The following is an 8,033-nucleotide window of genomic DNA, read 5'->3' on the forward strand; positions in this document are numbered from 1 at the left end:
CAAACAAAGTTCTGAAAGCTATTGCTTAAAAAAAATGCAACTCATAGGGTAGAAAATCTGAAGGGCCTGAAGGTTTCATTTGAGTTATATATTCCGGTTCTAAAATTATAGTCACGGCAAAGTCCTCAGGCAATGCCACCTAATGAGCCTTCAAGTGGTCTTTAAAGCCATGTTGTGATTCCATTATCAATACAGCAGATTGAAAGTAGACTCACTTTTACTGGCTCTTACTCAGAAGACTGAATGGGACAGAATGGGAGGAAACAAATTGAACTTTGGCTTTTATTGGCAACAAGGCATGCTTCTCACATGAAACAACAAGATAGGCATTTATTGGATATGACTTTTTATGAAACCATGAAAAAATAAACAATTTCTATCTTGTAAGTGTATTAATAGCCTTCAGTTTGGACTTGCATAGAATTGGGTGGATTGGTTAGTGAGAGCAGGTCACAGATGGAGAAAGGAAGACAATCCCAGACTCACAATGGAAACAAAACAGGAGGAAGAATGAGAAGTTCTGCTTTAGAGCTACAGCTGTTTTCATGAATGCCCTGGGTAAATACATACCTGTCACCTTTGCTGTATCTTGCATTCCTATCTTAAGCAGAAGTATGGAAAACACCCTCTCATTTAAGGTCTGCTGCCCGGCACCACCTTGTTTTTGGCTCTTGATTAGTGTTGAAATGAAAATGTGAGCACTATACTTTTACTTTAGAAATAATATTTATTTTATTTTTGATTATGAAAGCAGTATATGCTGGGAATAGAGGCAGGCAAAATGGAAATGAAATGTAATGGTAAATCTACCCCCAACGTTTTGACTTCCTACAATTTGTGCATATCATCTCATGTAAGATGCTTCAATAATGTCTTCTAAGAAACTACAACACTGTTGTCTCTCTTCCTGAGCAACAGGGGCAAGGAGCGGACTTCTATGCAGAAGGTGGCATCCTGTTTCTTCACTGTTCTCACTAAGGTGAGCAGCAGTGTGAGGAATCTTCTAGAAATGCTGGGCTGACTCCTGAGGGTCTTTCTTCAAACGTAGAAGGCCAGTGTGAAAGTGTTCTCAGTTACAAGTCATGGAGCCTGACTAGGAGAAATGTAAACATGATTGCGTGGTTTGGGGTACTGACTTCTCTGCCATTTTTCTCCTGATGGTCTCAAAATGGACATCACAAACTTCCACAAGCATATGTCAGGGCAGGAAGCCCATGGGGTGTTGAGGGAGGGTGCCCCTGGGATGAGAATGTAAGTCCCTGTCCTCGTGGGCCTCTTTCTACCAGGGAGGGACATCTTCTCAAGAAGGCACCCAGGCTACCACTTCTTAAATTGGTGCTAAACCTGTCACTGAGTGAAAGAAAATGGCTGATCATAATTGGCTTAGATCATTTCTTCTGCACCCTAGGAGTGTGAGGGAACACAGTCTCTTTAACAGCCCTCACCTCATCCCAGCAGGTGCTTAATCCAGAGCCCTCTCACCCAGGTTATACCTGATCAATCCAGAGCCCTGGATTTTTGTCTACAGAAGTGCAGACAAAAACCTGAGAAAAAGATTGGATGGGAGCATCCAGTATAGTTTGGGTTTCTTGAAACTAGGAAGAAGGGGCAAAGGGAACTTGGTGGAGAACTGACAACATCTGTCATTGCTCTCCATCTCAGTGACTGGCCATCAGGATCACATCATGTCTGTCCTCCTCATCTTGGTTGCCTAACCACCAAGCTCACCTTTTAGTCTCTGGGTTAATTTGTCTTTAAGTTGGTAAGCTGTTTTGAATTGTAAAATAATAAAGGCAACTCACCTGATTTTTTTTTGGCTCCATGTTTTCTACTGTCCTATTTGTAATTGGAAAGAAAAAGAAAAAGAATGAATGAAACACTGAAAGGAATCTCTTGTTTCAGGAAAGATTTAAGGCAATTTTCAAGTGTAGCTGTATTTAACACAAGAGAGTGGAAATTTAAAACAACCGACAATGTAAATTAAAGTATTGAAAAAGCAAAGTACTATTAGATATAAAAAATAATATATAGCACAAAATGGGTGCCATATACTCTGCCTGTACATTTGTTTGGAGTGTGCCTTAATTGTGGTTTAAATTTCTTAGGAAGTAAATGGCTAGGGGGTGAGGGAATAAGAAAGAGTAACAGAGGGGGTGAATTTGATCAAAATACATTATATACATATATGGAACTATCATAATGAAAATCTTTGTACAATTAATATATGCTAATCAAAAAAGAGGAAAAAAGATGGCTAGAGAGTCGGTCTATCTGTTATGAGATACCCAGCACACATATTTAAACAAGAAACAGCTTGGTACTGAGATCAGTCAGTCTCTCCTACGAATGCGCACTGAGAACACACTCTATCGAACGGATGTCATCCTTGGTAACACTCAGAGGACGACCATTATTGTGTGCCCCTTTCTTAAGACAGCTCTAATAGTAGGCTGATCATATCCTGCAAATTGGGACCCTTTGAAAGGAGAGACAATGTCGTTAAAGCACAGGGGGAAACTGGGACCATCCTCAGCAAGCTCTGACCTGTGGTGACTCCTCCAGGATGCTGTTGACATCACTTGAAGGGAACAGTCCTAGTTAGTTCTTTCTCCTACTCCCCATAATAGATTGGAGCTCTTCAAGGAAGCGTGGTGGTGCAGGACGAGAGAGAGCTGGCTATGCTTGTCAGCTGCATCTCCTCACTTCCCTTTCCCTGTTCTGTCTACTTGCACTTGACACTCATGACTCCTCTCTGACAAGTAGCATTCTTGGTCACTCACTATTAAATCCACCCCTCTTTGTCTTCTACATCACACCCTCTGCCTTCTCTCTCTTCTCTGATCATTTCTTCCTATGTTTGCCTTTGGATGCACTTTTGTGTCACCCTTTCTTTTTCTTTTTAGGAAGAAAGGACTGCTAGGTTAAAAAGGAATAAATGGCATCATCTTATTTATTTATTATTTATTATTGTTGTATTGGGGGTACATTGTGACATTTACAAAAGTTATTACAATATATCTTAGTTGAATTCATTCCCTCCATCATTCTCCTTTATTCCCCTACCCCCATTCCTGGGATAGTTTCATCAGGTCTCATTTTTCCATTTTCATATATGTGTACATAATATTTCTAGCACATTCACTCCCCCCTACACCCTTCCCTTACATCCTCCCTCTTCCCACTGCTACCAACCCTCCAGACAGTACCTGTTTTGCTTTCCTGATCTCCATTTTTGTAAAAACAAAAATGACATTTTTGTTTATTTAAGATAGATGTACAGAGTGTTTCATTGTGACATTTCCATGTATATTTGTATTACAACCTGAATTCATCCATCCCCTCCATTTTTCTCCTTTCTACCTTAGTTCCTTTCTTATGGTGATTTCAACAGGCTTAAAAATTCTATATTCATTTTTGTATAGAGAGCACATCAGCCATGTTCACCTTCTTAACTTCTTTCTTTTATCCTCCCTCTCTTGTATTGACCTCTCCTTAGTGTGACCTGTTTTTCATAATATTGCTGTATTTGTGTTAGGCCTATGTTCCACATATGAGAGAAACCATGCAGCCTTTGGCTTTCTGAATCTGGCTAACTTCACTTGAGATGATGTCCTTCAAAAGGAAACCTAAAACTTGAATGTAGTTGATTTGCTCACTGTTGAGGAGTGAATAAAGTAATCTGAAACTGGCAGAGGCCACTGTGGGAAGGGGACCAGGAAGCAGTGAAGAGGCCTGATAGAAATGAACCAATGTGGGTTGTAATACACAGGTGCATGGAAACAATGCTAGGAATCTCTCTGTATAGCTATCTTTATCCCAAACTAGCAAACACAATATGTCTTTCTTATTATCGCTTATGTTTTCTTGTCAACAAAATGGGAGAAGAAGAGGGTGAAACAGGTTCTGCCTGGGAGTGGGGGAGGGGGTGGTGGGTGTCCCACAAACAATGTATACACATGTAAGTAAATGTAAAAACGAGAAGTAAAAAGAGAAAAGAAAAAAAAAAGATGATGTCTTTCAGTTGCATCCATTTACTTGTGAATGACAAAATTTCATTCTTCTTTATGGCTGAATGAAAAATGTGTAGTATAAGACACACCTAAGGGGCAGGACAGCCCGATGGTTAAGACCTCACAAGGAGCCCTAGTTCCTGTTAGTTGGATCCTTGACCATGCTATTTGCTTTATATGCCACCTTGGGCAAAAGACTTATAAAAAAGGTGGTATGATGATGTCTTATGGGCTTGCTGTGAGGACGAGGTACGCTAAAATATACAAAGCACACAGAATTCTATGCAAGGTTGTGTCCCCTTAGGTCTGTGTTGGTTGCTGCTGTTCATTGGAAGCGAACTTATTTTCTCTAATAACTTCTATCAATCATTTCTTCAGCACCAACCACCTTTCTCCAGCCCCCAAGCCCACCCCACCCCCAGTCAGAGATTCAAGCCAACAAGTGGCCATCTCCACTCACCTCGGACTCACTTCATCCAAAATGAACTCATCGCCTTCCTTGCCAGAGCCTTACTCTTCCTTAATTTTTGTTCTTGGCAGAAGGTATCCAACTGTGTAAACCTGAGAACCTGGGAATAATTTTTCATTCTCCCTCCTTTCTATGTGGAGCGAGTCCTTGGGTCCTGGCAAGTTCACTGACATGGTATCACTCATAGGTCTTACCTCCCTCTGTTGCCTTGGCCCCTCCTGAGTGGGGGATGGTCACTGTATCATCCCTGGATTGCTGCCTTGGCTCCCTGTTTATCTTCTGGCCTCTGCTGGCATTCCTTTGCCCTCCACTCTCCATGGAGCTACCACAGGAATGTGACTTGACCAGGTTACTCCCTCTGTTAGTGATTCATAGGTTCCTGGGAGTCTTCGGGATAAAGCCCAAAGCCTTTAGTGTGGCATGCCTGATCTGTCAAAATCTGTACTGTCCTTCTGTTCCGCAACTTCAGCTTTTGATACTTCGTCCCTCACATAGGCACTTCAGCCAAACTGATGGACATATGGCATCAAGAAGTTCTAATTGTCCATGTTAACCTTGAAAAGAGTGTTTATCCAAGGAATGTTTTCTCTTCCTCATACAGCAAACCCATTGCTTGTCTGAATGTTCATGTAGCCAACTGAATTGCTCACAGTTTATTTTGCATTTAAAGATTTTATTGAAATAATCTTATTGGGAAAATGATTTTTTCACACTAATTTTTTATTTATACTTGATTCGCTAATTTTATTTATATTTGATTCATCTCTATTATAGTGCTAAATATATTATTTCATAAAATTAAAAAATTTTAAACCAATTTTTTCTTTGTTAAGATTTACATTGCATTTGTCACTTCTACAATTCTCCTTTTTTTCTTGGAAAAATTTTGGAGATTGAAATTTTAGCATGTATAATTTTATTATAATTTTCAATTCAATATTATATATTAGGATGAAAAACTGGTTCCACACATCTTCATTTAATTCAGACTATAATAAGCAATTCTTTCAGGTATTTCAGGGTTGTCCAGAATGGCCAGAAGGATCTATTGTGTTGACAATCTATTTGTCTTTTTAATTTTTTTCCATGCTGGGAATTGAACCCAGGGCCTCTACTACTTAGACTCACCCCCAGCCTTAGCAATCTATTCCTTTGTTTATCTTATTCCTTTTGTTCATCATGTCCATATTTGAGGAGAATACAGAGCAAGCCATGGGCTTAAAATGGTGGCATCAAAATATCAAACTAATAGGAAATGGTGGTTTGGAATAATGAGCACAGATGTCCTTTTCCTGAACTGAATGTGGCATGTCCTTACTGTTTGCCTTCATTGAGTACCTTCTTCCCAGTCAGGACTCAGTCATCTGTGAATGAGCAAAACCCAATTCAGATAAACTTAAGCAGAAATGTATCTTTATTTGCCAACACTAGAACTTTGCTGAGCATTTGTGGGAGAAATCTTAAGAACTGTTTCTAATTGGCTCACTCTGGTCATGTGCTCACCCCGGACCAATCACGGTGGCCTGCAGGATGGGGTATTGTGATTACCTTGCTTGGGTTGCTATTCACCTCTGGGAGTAGAAGGTGGGCACAGCTGGTGGGGATGGTGAATGGCTCTCGGAGCCAACAGGTGTCTTGTCCTGTGCCTGGAAAGGCACAAGGGAGACTGGAGGAAGAGCAGCAATAGGTCCTCCTTCTGCTTGCCATTCCCATTTGCTCCCAGCAAACTGCCTTTCTTTTTCTCATGGCTGTTCAGCAAAATACTGTGATTCTTTTTAAGCTTGATAGTCTCTTCTTTAAGATCAGAATGTATTTAAGGATGGAAAAAAATGTCTTAGTGACCTTTGTGCACCACTGTTTATGCTCAGTAATGAGCATACATGACAAAGAACGTGTATGGAGAGAGTGGATAGGTTTGAAAGTCACTGTTTCATCTTACTTTATATCTGATCATGAAACCCTACAAAAATCAACCAATTCCATTTTGATTTTTTTTTTTTTTTTTTTTTGCATTTCAAACTTACTTGATCTATTTGCAATTAATTTAAAGGTAGGGAGTAAAGCTGATAATGAGATGGTTTAGGAGATTGGGAGGAAAACTTTTTTTTTGTGGGGGGCCTGGGGTTTGAACTCAGGGCCTCATGCTTGCTAGGAGGCACTCTACCAGAAAACTTTGAAAATAAAGAAATTGGTAATTTTTGAGCCTTAGAAGTAAAGTAACAACGACAAAACAAACAACAAAGATGCTTCCATGAAGGGAACAGAAGAGAAGTTATTTTCTTTCCAGTTGCTTGAAATATTATGTACCATGAGACACAATCTTTTTGAAAGATAGCTTAGTAAAATGTTAAATTTGGCAAATGAATAGGGATAAGTTATCACCAGGCTTGATAAAATGCAATGATTATCAGCCATTTTAGACAGCGATAGTATTTTTGCAACCATTTTAAATCAGAGCCACACATGAGGGAAAGCTTTCTATGGAAATCACAGATAAAGGAATAAACCTGCCTCAGCACAAGATTTACTACACTGCCAAGCAAGGAACTTAAAGGTCACTCCCGAATTAAGTTACCTTTGTATAACTTTCTGTACTGGGTATGAAAATACATAGAATGGTGAAATCCATTAAACTACAGCTGACAGCAAGAGGGGTTCATTAATTCAGAAGTGGGAGTAGGTTTGCCTTTCTGCAGACACCCTGTGGGAATTGGATGGGCATGGTTTGGTTCTTGGAGCCAAATGGAGCATTAAAATAGAAGGCCGTGGGAATAAACCCAGGGACTAAAACCTCTGCCTAAAATTGGTCATCTCCTGAACGGGCCACGTGGTGGCCAGGAAGAAATCACATTCGTCACAGAACATGAAGGTTTTGTGATAGTGATGGGGAGAGGGCGACCATCCCCAGAATACTTTGGAGAGAGAACTGGGTAAATGAGATGTGATAGGTGGGGGGTGGAAGGTGGAGGGGCGAGCAACCGAAGCTGGTGTGGCTTTGCAGTGAGGCACGAGAGAGTATAGAACAGATGACAGAATTCCTCATACTAAGGAAATTTGATGGCACAAATCCTCCATTTTCTCCTCAAAGTGGAATTAGTCTGTTCTGTACCCACAATCTAATGCTTTAAAAGCCAGGTTTTTCTAAGAGATCATAAGTAAGGGTATCAGAGGTGGTGGTCAGCTGCTGGTGACAAAGCTGATCCACAGCTACAGGACCAAGTCTGGCCTTGCTCACGGCAGGCCCGGTTCTCCACAGGCTGCCACTGAGGTGGTCAGGGCAACCATCAGTTCAAGGCAGAAGGGACCAGGGCTCAGCCTCCCTGGCATCTTGTGAAGATGGAAGTCTTGGCACTCAGATCTTTTTAGAGTGGGAGGAAAAGTTCAGTCAGTTAGAACTTCACGCTTTTTACCTTATCACTGCAATGGCCGTGACCTTCAGGAATTGCTTCACGTGTGCACTGTGGCCTGGCCTGGGACTGTTGGGGACCAGGAGGTTGGGGAAAAGGAGCTAGCAGAGATCCATTTGCTGGAGGGTGACCAAGGAGACCTATGGG

General features: G+C 40.9%; 1 long non-coding RNA gene across 1 annotated transcript; it reads right to left on the reverse strand.

Moving 5' to 3' along the window:
• Window positions 1-432: 432 nt before the first annotated feature.
• LOC141411573 (uncharacterized) lies at window positions 433-4,667 on the reverse strand. The gene is made up of 3 exons (XR_012436413.1): window positions 4,471-4,667; window positions 1,803-1,836; window positions 433-1,093 (listed from the first exon to the last, which is right to left on the reverse strand). It is a non-coding gene; the product is annotated as an uncharacterized lncRNA (long non-coding RNA).
• Between the last annotated feature and the right edge of the window lie 3,366 nt (window positions 4,668-8,033).

The sequence above is a fragment of the Castor canadensis genome, chromosome 10, assembly GCF_047511655.1.
Source record: "Castor canadensis chromosome 10, mCasCan1.hap1v2, whole genome shotgun sequence".
NCBI lineage: Eukaryota > Metazoa > Chordata > Mammalia > Rodentia > Castoridae > Castor > Castor canadensis.